The following is a 15,568-nucleotide window of genomic DNA, read 5'->3' on the forward strand; positions in this document are numbered from 1 at the left end:
GTGACCAACTGGATACAGCACCATTCAACACCACTCTCTGGGCCCTGCTCTCCAGCCAGTTCCTAACCCAGCACAGAGTGCCCCTGTCCAAGCCGTGGGCTGCCAGCTTTTCCAGGAGAATGCTGTGGGAAACAGTGTCAAAGGCTTTGCTGATGTCCAGATAGACTACATCCACAGTCTTCTGCTCATCCACCAGGAAGGTCACCTGGTCATAAAACGAGATCAGGTTGGTCAGACCTGGTTTGCCTTTCCTAAACCCGTGCTGGCTGGGTCTGATCCCTTGTCCATCCTGTAGGTGCTGTGTGATTGCACTTAGGATGATCTGCTCCATAACCTTGTCAGGCACTGAGGTCAGGCTGATGGGCCTGTAGTTTCCTGGGTCCTCCTTCCAGCCCTTTTTGTGGATTAGCATGACATTTGCCAACTTCCAATCATCTGGGACCTCCCCGGTGAGCCAGGATTGTTGGTAGATGACAGAGAGCAGCTTGGCGAGCTCTTCCGCCAGCTCCCTCCTCACCCTAGGATGGATCCCATCTGGTTCCATAGACTTGTGGGGATCCAGGTGGCTCAGCAGGTTGCTGTTTCCTCCTGGATTACAGGGAGCTATTCGGCTTCCTGTCTCTGTCTACCAGCTCTGTAGGCCAGCTGTCCTGAGGACAACCTGTCTTACTGTTGAAAACTGAGGCAAAGAAGGCATTAAGTACCTCAGGCTTTTCCTCATCTTTGGTGACTCTGTTCCTCCCCATGTCCAACAAATAATGGAGGTTTTCCTTGCCACTCCTTTTGCTATTGATGTATTTGTAGAAGCACTTCTTGTTATCCCTAACAGAAGTGGCTAGATTAAATTCAAATTTTGCCTTTGTCTCTCTGATTTTCTTTCTACATGATCAAACTATATTCCTAAATGCAGAAAGGACAGGGGAAAAAACCATCTACCCTCTTGAGAGAGGCACTTTGCAGGCAGAAAAAGGCTTCCTAACCAAAAAACGAGTTCTAGCTTTCCCTTACAAATTCTTCTGGAAGCGCATCTATCCCTACACTGGGGGATCAGCCAGTAAGGCTGGCCCTGCTGAAATAAAACTTCTATGTATTATGGAAAGGAATAGAGTTCCTGCTCAGGGATGGGATAGGCATCAGTCAGTGAGTGGTGAGCAACTGTACTGTGCATCAGTTGTTTCTTCTAAGTTTTAGTCCTTCCCCTCTCCATCTCTCTCTCTTCTTTTTGTATTATTATTATTGCAATATTTTTTTACAATGATCAAACTGTTCTTAAATCACAAAGGTTACTGGAGGTGAGGAGAGGTGAATGAGGAGCTGTGTGATACTTAGTTGCCATCTGGGGTTAAGCTATGACAGTAAGACAAATGAGCCCTGATAATAGATTTTTGAATTTGATTGCTCTAACAGCAAGAACTTCAGAACATGTATGTTTGGCCACTCTGATCTTGATGATGGTATTAATATGAAGATGATTCTATGATAAATTAATTGCTTGTTAACAGTTGAATAAAGTATATTTACTGTGGGATATATTACGTATTTTCAATATACATATAAAATAGATCACTTGGTTCATAAAAAAGGCACATGAGTACAGGAAGATACTCCCTAGAGGTAGCATGTCCTCGCTAGAGGAGGTGTTCCTACTTCCTCTAGGGAGCACAGGGTCAAGAGTTATCTACATATAAGCAAGCAAGGTGAATGTTGTATTGACCTTTGCTCTGTGGTAGAAGGGATTTAGTTACTCTGCACTGTCCTCCCAAAACAGAAAAACAAAAAAAAACACAAACAAAAACAAACAAACAAACAAACAAAACAACAACAACAACAAAACCCCAAACCAAACAAAAACAAAAAAAAGTTTACCAGCGTAAACTGGTATTCATAAAATTCAGCAGCAATTCCTCTGTTAAGTCTAGTGCTGAGTTACAAAAGCAGTTGTCCTGTGTGACTATTGCTTCAGATGAAGGATCAGAATATTTCCCTCCTCTTCATCCCAGTCATCCTGTGACATCAGTCAAGAAAGCTCACACTGTACTAGTTCTGGGAACAAAAGGAACAGTTCTTTTATTCTAGTGCTGACACCTGATACCATTCACAAGCACTGCCAATTTAAATTAAGAACATTGAAATGGTACAAGAAGTTTAGGCAGCTTAACTGAATTGGCAGGATTCTTAAAAAGGGCCTCTGGTACCCTGAATTTGTATGCAACTGTAGGAGCTGCTAAACCAGAACAATCGATCACCAGGAACACAAATGCAGATAACCGTATTACACTCAGTTAAGAGTTCATTTAGACTTTTGTCCTCCATCTAGGTATTCTAACAGCAAATGCACCCAAGTGTTGTTTTTAAAATAGAATCATAATTTGAATATCACCAAGCCAACAAGAGAGTTACCAGAAAGGTCACAAACATCCTTAAAAATAGCACAAATGGACCTATTTTCTAGTAACAAAAGGTCTTGAAGGTGTGATTTTATGACACTTAACATGCAGTTATTTTTGTCTCTCTGTGTTTCAGTATCAGCTGAAAATTATCTTAAATGTTACAGTATGGTGACAGTAAGTTCCCTGCCCTCATGCTGGAACAAGAAGGAAAGGTCAGTGGTGCTCTTTCCATTTTCTTGCTAAATCTTATATGTGTAGAAAAGAATAATAGGGTAGGCTAGTACAGTGCTGAACACCAGTGGTGAAAGATTATACCCTGATGGTTTTGAAACCTCTTCAAAAATTATTCTGAGAACAAAACATACCTGTATGCTTTTTCCCAGTATGCTGAGAGATTAGGTGAGTACAAAACACCGCATGGGCTGCCTGTCTCAACAAGAAAAGAGTCACCAGGCTCTGGCATAAATCTGCAGTAATTCTAAAATGAGATTGATATGGTTATTACTAGCAACTATTTAGGAAATGTCTCAGCTATCAGGTTTTTTTGAGTTACAAAATAAAGGCAAAGAGGAGAAAGTCAGTAGTTTTTTCTCCACTCTAGTCTTACCAACTCCACATTACCTCAGTGCTGATTATTAACCTTAGTTGTTTTAACAGTGGATTTGGACCCTACACGACCTCACGGAAACCTTCATGCAACCCTCTGGATAATTTTCTTCCCTTGTTCCCTTGCTGTGTGTGAGATTTTCAAAACTCAAAAAGTGAAACCTAGATTTCAAAAAGCAATTTCATAATAATTTAGAGTAATTTGGGGTTTCCCCACACACACACACACTTTGTTGATAATACAATGCAGTGGTTTTGTCTTTCAATAGTATGGTTCAGCATTTTGTCACTCGTTTTGTTTTGGGTTTCATTCTTTCAGGCCAGCTCAGGATTTAAGTGTTGAAATTGAACAAGGCAAAGTCTCTGCATTATACAAAATACCCTAGATTCAGTATACCAACACTTCCTTCACAAGAAAAAAGCCTTTCTGTTACAATTCATTCAGTTTCACAAGTCTGTATGTAACACTTCACTAGAATTTTATAATTTCTGGGACTTAAGAAAGCTTCTTTCATGTTGCCGTGGATAAGAGAAACCTGCTATAAGCTATCACTGTGGAAAAAGCATCTCTGTTGCCCTGTACAGAGAACCTAACAGTGAAGATGCCCTGAATAAATGGGTCACACGTACTTCTTTAAACAAAATGACACTGTTGTCAGGTAGCCAAGGTGTCTGGCTGTGCTACAGAGGGTATGATGAGATAATGGATAACACAAGAAGGAATTAACTTTCTCAATACTGTAAAATCAGTTATTTATAGAAGTATAATAGGGAGACATATTTGCTCCTATTGCTTTACACACAATTCCAGCTATTTAAAGGTTGCAGAAGATCAAAATTATCATTATGATAAAATAATTAATACTATACATCCTGCACTTCTGCTGAATGCCCAGCACTGTAGAGAACCAGGTCCTTTAGGATATATCCAGATTCCATGGCACAAACTTCTCCACAAAATTAGGTCTAAGCAGATTAATTTGTGTACTGCAGGAAGTCAAAATGCAATTTTATGGTGTTCCTTATAGGTTTATTTAACGTGTTCCTCTCTGCTACCACAACAAGGACTGATTCTATATGAATTACAGTAGATTTTTTTTACACTGCGCAGATCACATCCCTTTTGGCTCACTTGTAGATTTGCATCTACAGGGAGAGAACAAAAACCAAACTCCTGAGTGAGGGAACTGTACCTTTCTCTTGTTCTACAAGTGTCTGAGAGCATACTTTCACAGGTATGCAATTATAATGAGGCCCCATCCATTTCCATTACCTCCCCTCCTCACTCCATAACTCTTTCTTGAAGACATAATGCCCCACAGAAGCTGGGCCTGCTGAGACCCACATTCTTGACTGAGTCCTCTACTTTGTTTTGGGTTACTCTTGGGTAGCCATCCATACTGAGTGCAGATCCCTTCCACATGCATCTTTACATAAGCAAACCTGCTCCAAAGAGCTTGGAATCAAAAGCAGAAGGCAAATGGGGTAACCCCTCCTCCAAGCACTGGGTTCAGTAGAGCTATAGCTGAACAAGGAGCCAAGGGTCTCTGATCTCAAATGGCTCTGTTTCTAGTTAGGTAAGCACAGAAATAACACAGCCAATACAACAGATTGCTTTCGAAAACTCAAAGATAATTTTGCTGAATTTGCACACTGCTTTTCTAGGAAGCAGAGGTGATTACCCTTGTTTTTTTCAGCTCTCTTAGCAACAATTACCTAAATTAATAACTCATTTTCTGAACAAGCTGCCTGCAAACAGTTTTGGGGGGAAAAATTATACAGGATTAAAAAGGTCAAGTGAGCTTTTAGAGCAACATTACTGAGTTGTTACGTAATATACTTAATCATATAGTTTGTGTTTTAGACATTTTAGTAGATCATGATTGTGAAAAAAGTATATTTCAGACTCATAAACTATCAATCTAAAGACACTGATAGCCAATGACTTGTACTGAATATCCCACCTCTTGCTACGTTAGAGACCAGAAATGTGAGAGGTTTGTGAAATGTTTCTGGTTTTGCTATAAAAATTACCAAACAAGAAGAAAAATTAATTTAGCTCCAATGCAGACTAGACGTACTCAATTTCACAAAATGTCTATATTTTGTTCTATGTTTTGTTCTGTTCTTGCCAAATTTATATCAGCTCTAGATAAGCTTTAAACATCAACTAATTCTCATTTTGACTTAGATTTTGTAAGTCATTATACATCAACACTTTGTTGGTGGAAAGACCACTAAGCTTATGTTGTCACAAACAATATTTAACATCTCTTTAGCGGGGGTTTTGATTTTTTCACCCTTTAGTTAGTGTTTTTAAGGGACTGATTAAATGTATTTCCCATACTAGAGACATTCATTTAATAGAGTTTATTGAACTAGTCCTAATAGCATTTATTGAATTGATCCAAATCAGAGCAACCAAACTGAACTCTCAAAGTTTCTGAACAACGTATGAAACACAAACCACTTCATCTTCCCTTTCTGCTTTTGTTTTTTTGGAACCATTCACACAACCATATCTACACTGTCTTCAGTCCAAGCCAAAAAACTTAAATCAAATTTGTAGAAGCTTTCCAGTTTCAAACTAAAATACAAATTACAACACTGTTGTATGTGATGGCCATAAACTCTTTGTCACTTGTCTCATGGTCCTTCCTCAACCTATTATTTTCTAAGTAGATTTGTTTCATAATTTTAACTCTATGCTCTATCTAGCTTCTGATTGCAATTCATTATATGTTGTTTAAATAGGATTTTCTTTTCCCCCAGTAACGCTACCACAATGACACTAAAGCATGCACACGAAAATCCGAGTCTGTCCTTGTATTCTAGACTGAGCCTTCCATAGCATTCTCTGTATGAAACTATTTTTTTCCTAAAAATCTTTATCTAAGTGATTGTTTTGATTTACAGGTTGGCCCTATAGTGTGTTACAGACTATGGGTATGAACTGTCAATAATAACTCTACCTTTAGAGCTGTATTCAGTCAAGCAGTTAATTATTACACAGGACTAGCTCAGGTTCTTAAAAGAACTGCCTTGCAAGTAACAAAGTTTCCTCAAATCAAGCTTCTGCCTTTTAAAATAGTTCATATTTGTGAGACTATTTACGTTTTCTAATGTATCTGATGATACATAGGACATGAACTAAGACTTCTAGAAAGACAGTCTGCAACTATGTCTATGGATTCTATATTTCCTTCAGCGCCTACAGGGTAATAAATTGTTTTTTCCTCTTGACTTCATGATATAAGTACAGAATCACATTACAAGGGTTTCTGTGTGGCCAATCCAAATTACCTGGCCAAAGAAAACACACCCTGCCACCTGAAGAGATTAAGGAATACCAAAGATTTTTATTTTAGTACAAGCAGAGGGATTTTCAAACTATTCAGCACTGGCCAAATTTTGCTCTATTGACATCAACAGTAAAACTCTTCAGAAAGACTGGAAATAATCCAGTTCTGAATACTTCTGAAAAACCCTACCCTAAAAATCTTTACTTTTAATTATTGCAAAACATACAATTTATAGACTCCACCATAAGAAATTCTGCCAGACTGTATCTGAAAGACAGCTGGAAACATAAGCAAAGAAATGATCCATATGATATTCTTACTTAGAGCTTTGAAATCTGACAACTGAAAATAAGTTACTTGGAAGGAAAAACAATTCCTCTCCACCCCATTTTAATACAAGAAACATTCAGTTCTGATTTATCTTTCCACAAGAAAATGGCAACAGCATTTTGCACTAGTGAATTTTATGTGAGACCCTCACAAGTAGTCCAACTTGTACTCAAATGTCAAGGCAATAAAAACATATATAAACTATATAAAAATCCAACTGAATAAAAACAAGTCACAGCCTGTAATTACTTTAAAGACTCTAATTACAAATTGCAAGGCATTTTTTCTCTCTGTGCTCACACAAACATGGACAAAATATTGGGAAGATGCTAAATAACCTTCTTAAGGTAGATGCAGTAATAATACAATTACTCTGAAAAAAACCAAAAAGTGATGAAATGGAAATAATTCACAATTAAAGTGCAGAAGTCAGAATGGAAGGACAGATCACTTACATGGAAGAATAAAGATTATAACTCATAAAGCAAAAAAAAGTTAGAACATGAGAAACTGTATGAGTCAAGCTAGAAACTTGTGACACCCTGCTGAAGAAGATCAAAGATGAGTTCAGGTTAACAGCATGAGGATTAGTGAAAAATGGTATAAATAACTTGACGTTATATAACTTTAGACCTAGGCACCTGGTAGCACAGCACAGAGCAGGAATGGTGAGGTGAGCTACTGAAATAAGAAAAAGGCAAGAGTGAGGACAGTACCTCAAATAATTTTAGACATTAGGTTAACTTCAGAAAGATAACTAAGGCTCAGAGAGAGGAGGGGAGGCCTGAGTCTCTGCTGAAGTAAACAAGCATGTTTTAATTGAATTTTGGTGAAATTGACTGAAGACCTACTCCACATTTGCGTTAGTACTCTTACAGGTCCTAGTGATCTCCAACTAAGTGTGCACACCTTATTTTTGGAAGTTTTAAAATTAGATTCGAGCAGCCTTTTCAAATTATAATTGATAGTCTTAAGCAAGAGAGAACTAGGAGAGCAGTTCTTCCATCATTCTACAGTTTACATGGAATGACATCTTCACTTAGTTAATATAAAAATGCAACAATTTTCTAAAAAACCCCACAACATTAAACAGTGGTAGTACCCTATCTATATTTTCTTCCTCATAAAATCAAGTCCTGTCCAAGGATTACACGGGATCTGTTACTAAGTAAGAAATGCTGGTTCTGCTTATGGTTCTTGAAGTGAACAGCAACACAGTAACTTACAGTGTTGTGAAGCAGTTTCAGATACATGGGATATTTAAGAGGGTATGTAATACATTCACTATTTTTCTTTACCTTTTAATTTCGTATCTAAACCCTATATTCAAATATGTAGAGAGAGAGGTCTCATCTGATAACTGAAAATGCATTCAGTTGTCATAATTCTAGTCATGAAGTCCCTCTCTAATAGCATAAATACAAATACTCAGATTGTCAAGGCTTTATGATGAATTCTTGGCATGCTTTCTTTTCCCTAGCAATTTCCAAAGAAGTGAACAAGAAGTTCAAGAAAAGAGTTTATAAAAGTTGTGGACTACACAGTATATAGTGATAAGCGAACTTAATTACAGAACTATGACAATGGCGGTAATTTTTCATTCCTACTCACTTCTAAAATATGGTAAAGTGTTACAGAGATATGACAATGGCAGAAATTTTTCTCTTCCTGCTCACCACTAAAATATGCTGCCTGTAGACATGCAACAAAGAAAAACAAATTTTTGTGATTTTTAAATATCAGCTTAATACTCTGTAATTGTAAGTATTAATCTGTTATAGAGATAGCTACAAGGCAGAACTAATATTTTTCCATATCTTTAACTTGTGTTTGCTTTGTTTAACTTGTCTAATTTTGTAATTCTTTCAAATCACACACACATTTCACATAGCATTTATTAAAAGCAGTTGCATCTCCATATTCTGTCCATTTAAGAGGGTGGTTTTTTTGTTCAGAATTTCTGAGACACAGTAACAGCAAAATATGAATAGTATAATAAATCTATTGAGTGTTCACAAATTAGTTGAAGGGAGGAAGCCCCACAAGAAGTGAAAATCGTGGCTCCTGCAGAGGGAGCCTGAGGAGCCTGGAAAGAACATGGCAACCCGAGGAATCTGACATAGAGCTTAGAAGGACCAACCTATAGAAGTACCTTGTGATGTTCGTTCTGCTTTGACTCACAGTAAGTTGACACACTGAAAGGTCTCATGTCAAGTTTGGTGAGAGCAGGTGAAATACTGTGAATCAAAACAGATACAGCAATAAAACATAAGTTAGGGAGAAAAACCAGAGGAACAGCATCCCAGTAGCGGTAAAAAAGTCACCCTGTTACTTATTTGTGTAATTAGCTTCCTTTAGCTAACACGTGGTAAAACAGTGCTGGAGAGGAGCCCCAGCAGTTGGAACCATCATTTTCCATCTCAGACCAAGAGGGCAGATGGGACCTAGCTCAGATCAGTGAGACTTCTCAGCCTTAATATGACACAGGTGGCAATCAGACCACATTATTACATCTGCAACACTATAAAGAAAAGATGACCTACAGTTAAGGCACCCAAACCTGGGTTGCTCTCCCTACAATGAGATAATATGAAAACACTGACCTGGTAGCAACTTTTTGCATAAGGCCAAGAATCATTTAAGCCCTGCCATCAATGATGCATGAACAAGGAGTTATGAACAACTGAAAGGAATGTGGCTGATATGCCTTCTAATAATTGTACTCATTATGCAGTGTAAGAAGCAGCTTGAATCTGAGAGGGACTTAATGTCATCTTATAGTTATTGGGGATACTCTTTAAGAATTTTCACCTTACTATTATTATAAAAACACATGACGGAGTTAAAATTTTATTGCACACATATGAGTTCTATTATTATACCTTTTTTCTCTTTCCAGCTTTTCTTGATAGCAGGAGTATGACTAGATGAAAATCCCAGATTTCTTGTACAGCAGCAAAAGAGGTTTTTTATTATTATCTTCTGCTTATTTCTTTTTGTCTTTTTTTTTTTCTTTTGTGCCACACAACAGAGGACGGAGAGGCCATAAGCTATCTCCAAATTTAAACAGCAAGGTCTACAGCAGGTTTTTTGAGGAAACATATGGATATGTGGAAAAAAAAATCATGGTATGTCACAGCACACCAGCAACTCTAAAAACCTTGTGCTATACTGGACCTGAAATCAGTACCTTTGGTCTGGGTATGTGGAAGAGAATACATTATTTCTGGTAACACTGCATCCATCTGTGTGGTGTACTTGGCTTTATTTCGTCCTGGTTACTTTACCAGTAAAGTATGTTGTGCATATTTTATGTTTACACTTCAGCAGAAAAAAACCCTGAAATGATGAGCCTAATAGGATCCATTACTAAAATCCTGAGAACATTACAGTTAGCAGCCTTTTTGAGTAGCTTGCAGAGATTTTCTTCCTGCAGAACTGCTACTGATTTTCTTTCACTTTCCAAATTGCATGAGTCTTCACTTAGCAGAAGAAAGTCTGAAAAGCACTCTGAATCATAGGCCACATACCACCTCTGCTTTGGTGTGCAATATACCACTGAGAAGGAAATAAAACAACCTCACTTGCTAACAAACTAAATCAACTAAATAAACTAAATAAATCTGCATGACCTATTGTCTCCAAATCCAGGCAGTGCTAAAAGCAGAAAGTCCTAGCATCTTTTTCAACCTCTGGTCTTACTCACACTGCTCTTCCTAGACCTCTGCCTATTTCCAGTTACTCCTGCTCGTGATTTTAATAAAGTATATTTAAGTTGAAATACATATACTAGAGTTCTCAGTTAAATAACTTTGTGTCTTACAGTAAACACATACAGTACAATCTGAACATGGCAAGTCATTGTTGACAGCTTCTATACTTTCCTGATCTGAAAAAGTATGAGTATTTTCAGTACTGTAGTGTTCATTATTTATGCATTGAGTCAAAGCTGTAGAACTTAATTATCAGGGCATAGGAGGAAATCTCTGAGCCTTGCATCAAAATCCACTGAACAGAAAAGGTCATCTTTGCAGCAATGAATGTCAGTTCACCTTTACCGAGGTAAGAGTATCGATGTGTAGAAAAATCCAGCAAGAGTTGTATTTGAAACCGAAAGTAGAAAGTTTAAAAAAAATGTGGCTTATTTAGAGCTGAGACATCACAACCATAAATATAGGATTTTTCCATCTCATAAACTGTAGTTTGGTAGGAAACATCTGCCTGCATTGATCTAAACCAAAATACTCAAGATGCACACACATTGTTTCTTAGATACAAGTGCATTCAGCCTGTATTCTCACCCTATTTTGCTCTTTCCAAGAGCTCTAGAATGTCAGATATGGCTGTAACATTATGGGAAAGCATGAGTAAAAATAAGGAAGATGCAGGTAACTAACCATAAACTCAAAAGATTAGCTCAGACAACAAGCAGCCATTATTACTATCTCCACCCTTCCTACTGAAGATCAGTAAGTATGACTTATTAATGTAAGGATATTAAGAATCATAAAGTCATAAACTCTAATATAAATTAATATCTGCATCCAAACTTTGGATTATTAAAAGCATTGCAATACAAACTCCGGAGATCACAAATCTGTGTTACTAAATAGAAATCACACAGGTTCTGGTATTGTCAACCTCCTCAGAACTAAAACTCTTAGGGTATTCTAGACTTTCAAGGTGGTCTCCCAACAACTGTTCCCAATTAAAAAAGAAAAAGGGAAGAATAAGCATTTTTATGTCTTGCCAGACCTTTGCACAGAATATAATACAATGTTGTTGCATGTAGCCCTGTGTAACAAAAACAGCATAGGGCTAAGCACGTTACTCCCTAAGAACATTTCATTTTTCAGGTTTTTTTTATTTTCATTCCTTTGATCACTGAGTCTCATCAGCTGTAACTACTTACCAAAGGAAGTGAAATAGGAGATATCATGCTTTTCAACTGTCTGCTAGAACATGGAATAAAACCATAGATATGTAAATATCCCCCCTCCTGTCTGACAGTCTTTGGTCTTGATTAATATTTAACATTCTTGCAGATTTAGTCAATGAAAAGCCAAAGCAGCATTCCTAAATTTGCTGTCAATAACCAGAATAAATAGAAATGTACAGATTAAAAGCTATATTATAGATCTCGTCCATCTTTATTTCCCCTCAAACTCTCATATAATCCGTTGTACAAACCATACGTACAAAACTTTATAAAATGGCAGGATCTGAGTTCATGTCATTTAGCCTGTAACAAGGCTAGATGACAAAAATCTGTGATGCTGTAAGACAACCAGGTAGCCCTTGACTATTCTCAGGCAAACCTGGCTTTTTTTCTTCTATTAGCCTTTTCCAATGAGAAACAAAAGGGAAAATTGCAATGTTATAACTCTATTTAGAGAATAGCATTGATACAAACCAGGTTTCTTAGTGAACTGGGCAGCCCCAAGCATACAGTCCCCCAAGGCAGTGGTCAGGGTGAATTCACACCAACAGTTATCAGTTTTAGACATACTTAAAATACCTACACTAATACTAATCCCTTTGTTTTGCTTCACTACTTTAACATGATATATCATAAATTTAATTAGGTGAGTGATGCCTGAACTGATGTATTCATATTTCAAAAAGCCTGTAGATGGAAAAGGAACAAGTCAAAGTTAATTGAGGTGAGATTTCTTATAACTACTCATGAGAAGTTTTAGAACAAAGTACTCTCAAGTGATTTATTGTTCCAACCAGTGTTTCTTCAAAATGAGCCTTCAGCATAGAGTAATGGCCCAGAGTGATAACAAAGTCAAATGTAAAAAATCATAAGACCTATAAATACATGAAATAATTTGATACTTCTTTAATTGAAAATACAATCTCTGCTTGGATTTTGCATTAAACCAATTCAGTTTTTAATGAATAATGCCTAAAGATTGCCTAGTTACCTGAAGAACAAGATAAGTGAAATATTAAGTGCTCACTATTGAGTCCCAAATATACTTTATTTCAGTCTTGATCTCTCTCCAGATGTACTAAAACCGCTAAACTTAATCCATTTGTGCTGTGTGAAATCAAAATAGTTGATCATGTCTGGAATGGATTGTCTCTCTCTCCATCAGCCTTTCTGATGAGGTATGTCATAAGGAGAGAACAGCAAAAACTGGACCTTACGTGCAACATCATCACTTAGTGGCATGTGGATATTTTATTAAAAGCTGCAGCAAATTAGGTCTTCACTGACACAGCAATTCTGTTGGAAAACTTGTACACCATATTGCCAGTACACTGTGTAAGCCACTAACGTGAAAAAGCTTATCTTCTGTATCAGACAGACTGACACAAAACAAAACTTCATCTGTCAGTGATGGAAAGAAGTAGATCCTAAAACATTCCTCCTTTTAAGAAAGGGGGAAAAAAAGAGAAAGAAAGTAGTGAGCAATGAAACTATTTAAAACTACCAGCTACTATCAGCCAAAAAGGGTGCAGTTTAGCTAAACAGATAAAATGTTGCTTAAAGACAGTCTCATGGGCAAAATATAACACACAAAAACATGTATTTCACACTCCCAAACTAAGAACGCGTTCCACAGTGCAGCTGTCTTTCAGACACTGCAAGTCATGCCAAATCAAACCAAAAAGTAATAACCCAGTTTAAATTTGTAGGATATTGAAGCAGCAGAAATGCTTAAGTAGCATAATGATAAAAGAACATTAAATCTCCCCAAATTGATCAGAAACAGGAAGTCCGCAAAGGAATTTGCAAGTCCGAGAAAAAAACAAGTATGAAAGGAGCCTTTGAGAATTTGAAGGTGGCATCACAAAAGTCAAATTAATTATTTGTTTCTGATACACAGCTTTCCAAAAGCTTTCAATGACTAGGAATGAATGAACAAGGACCTGCTTGAAACATTTTAGAAAAAAGATTGTGAATAAGGACCAAGTCATTAGGATTTAATAGTACTTTTTATCACCAACTGCACAGCATGAAGTTGAAGAATAGTAATGTCTCAAAAAAATCTTGACAAGTCCCTGAAGGAGTCAGCACCTAAGCACAGAGCATGACTCAAAGCAGCATTATTTTCAGGCTTCAGATAGGTCCTTCAAGGGCATATTTTTTTGGTTTTAGCATCAAAAAAAAGCAGAACGCTGGCTGCAGATTCCAAAAGATTTCAATTCTGACAAGATCCTTGTGGACAGAGCAGAAGGTGGAATTTAATGCCACTTAATGCATGCCAAATAAATCTGGAAAGGATTTCCAACCCCAATTTTAAGATAGCTTCTGATTCCTTCAGAAAGTTCTGGAAGTGTAGACAGCTCACTGAAAACATCATGCCAAGCTATCAAATGTAAACAAACTTACTGGTTAAGGAAAACAAGAATGAACATTTAAAAATTAGTCTATCCTGAATACTATCAAATAACATTGAACCTGAGAGAAGCAATATTTAGAAGTCCTGCACAGGGCAGATATAAAACCACAATCACATAATGCAAGACCAAATAGACTAAAACCTAGTCCTTGAGCATGACTGCAGGGGACACAGGTCTATATAACAACTCACAAGACTTGCAGGAAAATGATTCAGTTTCTCATAGCAGGATCTAGACAGTTGTCAGACAGGTTTAATATAATGAAGAGAAAATGCTCCTGTATACCCTTCAAATTCAGTTTTGTCTTTTAATAAAATGCAAGTCCAGAGAAAAAGAAGCAGACTTAAGTAAGCCTAGCAGGCCACTAACAGAGGAAATCACTACTCACTCTTCAGTGCATGTTTACATAAAGATAACAACTCAATGGGGGATAAATCTGACTCTGTGTGTGTGTATACATATACATGTTTGGTCCTAAACCCACACTAACTCACTTTCCTGTGTAGGCAGTGGGGAGCACCTGACAGCTACTTCTGACTGTATTTTGTATTCTCGCTTGTGCATTCTAAGGAAAATTGGCTAGTAATACAAAGCATTTAATCATTTTACGTAAAGACCTACCACTGAGGAAAATGTTTTTAATGTTTACTGAGGCATAAGCAACTGAAAAGCACATACAAGCTTCCAGTTGGTCAACAATATTGAACTTGCTCTTCAAGGACTTTCCCGCTGATTGTGCTTTACATGGAATACTGCAACATTTTCCTTTTTGCTCATTTAAAATATGCAAGTAATGGGATTCTTGCTAACTTGTTCTTTACAGCTTGAGATAATCTTTTGTAAAGAACATGCAACACATCCAGCCTAATGAAATAACTCAGGAGTTGGCTGGTTGATCTTCGTGCTTTTGTGTTATAAAATAATTCAGAAAATCCAGACATTAAGAATAAAATATTGTGGGCCACTTTCAATGGATTTGTAAATTTAAGATTAATTTTATCAAGTTTGCACACAGCAAGAGAATATTTCTGTGTGGCAGCACAAAAGTGTTTACGTCCATGAAACAAAGCCTTCACACAGGAAGTACCTCAACAAGAAACCTTCAGAACACACAAAATTCTGGTAGCATACTCACATTTTATTTCAATTGTTCCACAAAGACAGTAATAAATTACAAAAGTTTTTGTTAAGAAACCTGTTTTGACAAATGGTGAAGTTCCTGTTTAAATATGATCATTGAAGACATGTAGTTTTAGACATTGCTTATCTCAATTCCACTTCCAAGATGATACATTGAAGGTGATAAGTGGAGTCATCTCATATGAAGTCAGAAATCAGCCACTCAGAAAATCATAAGCTGAAGTTTAATATCAGTTCAAGTCCCTGGCACATTCTAGTTTCCTCCCTGTAAAAGAAGTTCTATTTAATTTGCAGTCGGCATCATGCACACAGGAAAGGGGTGACTGCCCTAAGATTGAGCCATATGAAACTTCTACATGACACTAACTTTCAAGTCAGAGCCATTTTTCAATACAAATTACTTCCTTTGTACAGGAAGGGATTTTCTTTTCTCATACCATTAGC

This window comes from Pseudopipra pipra, chromosome 4 (genome assembly GCF_036250125.1).
Source record: "Pseudopipra pipra isolate bDixPip1 chromosome 4, bDixPip1.hap1, whole genome shotgun sequence".
NCBI classification, from domain to species: Eukaryota; Metazoa; Chordata; class Aves; order Passeriformes; family Pipridae; genus Pseudopipra; species Pseudopipra pipra.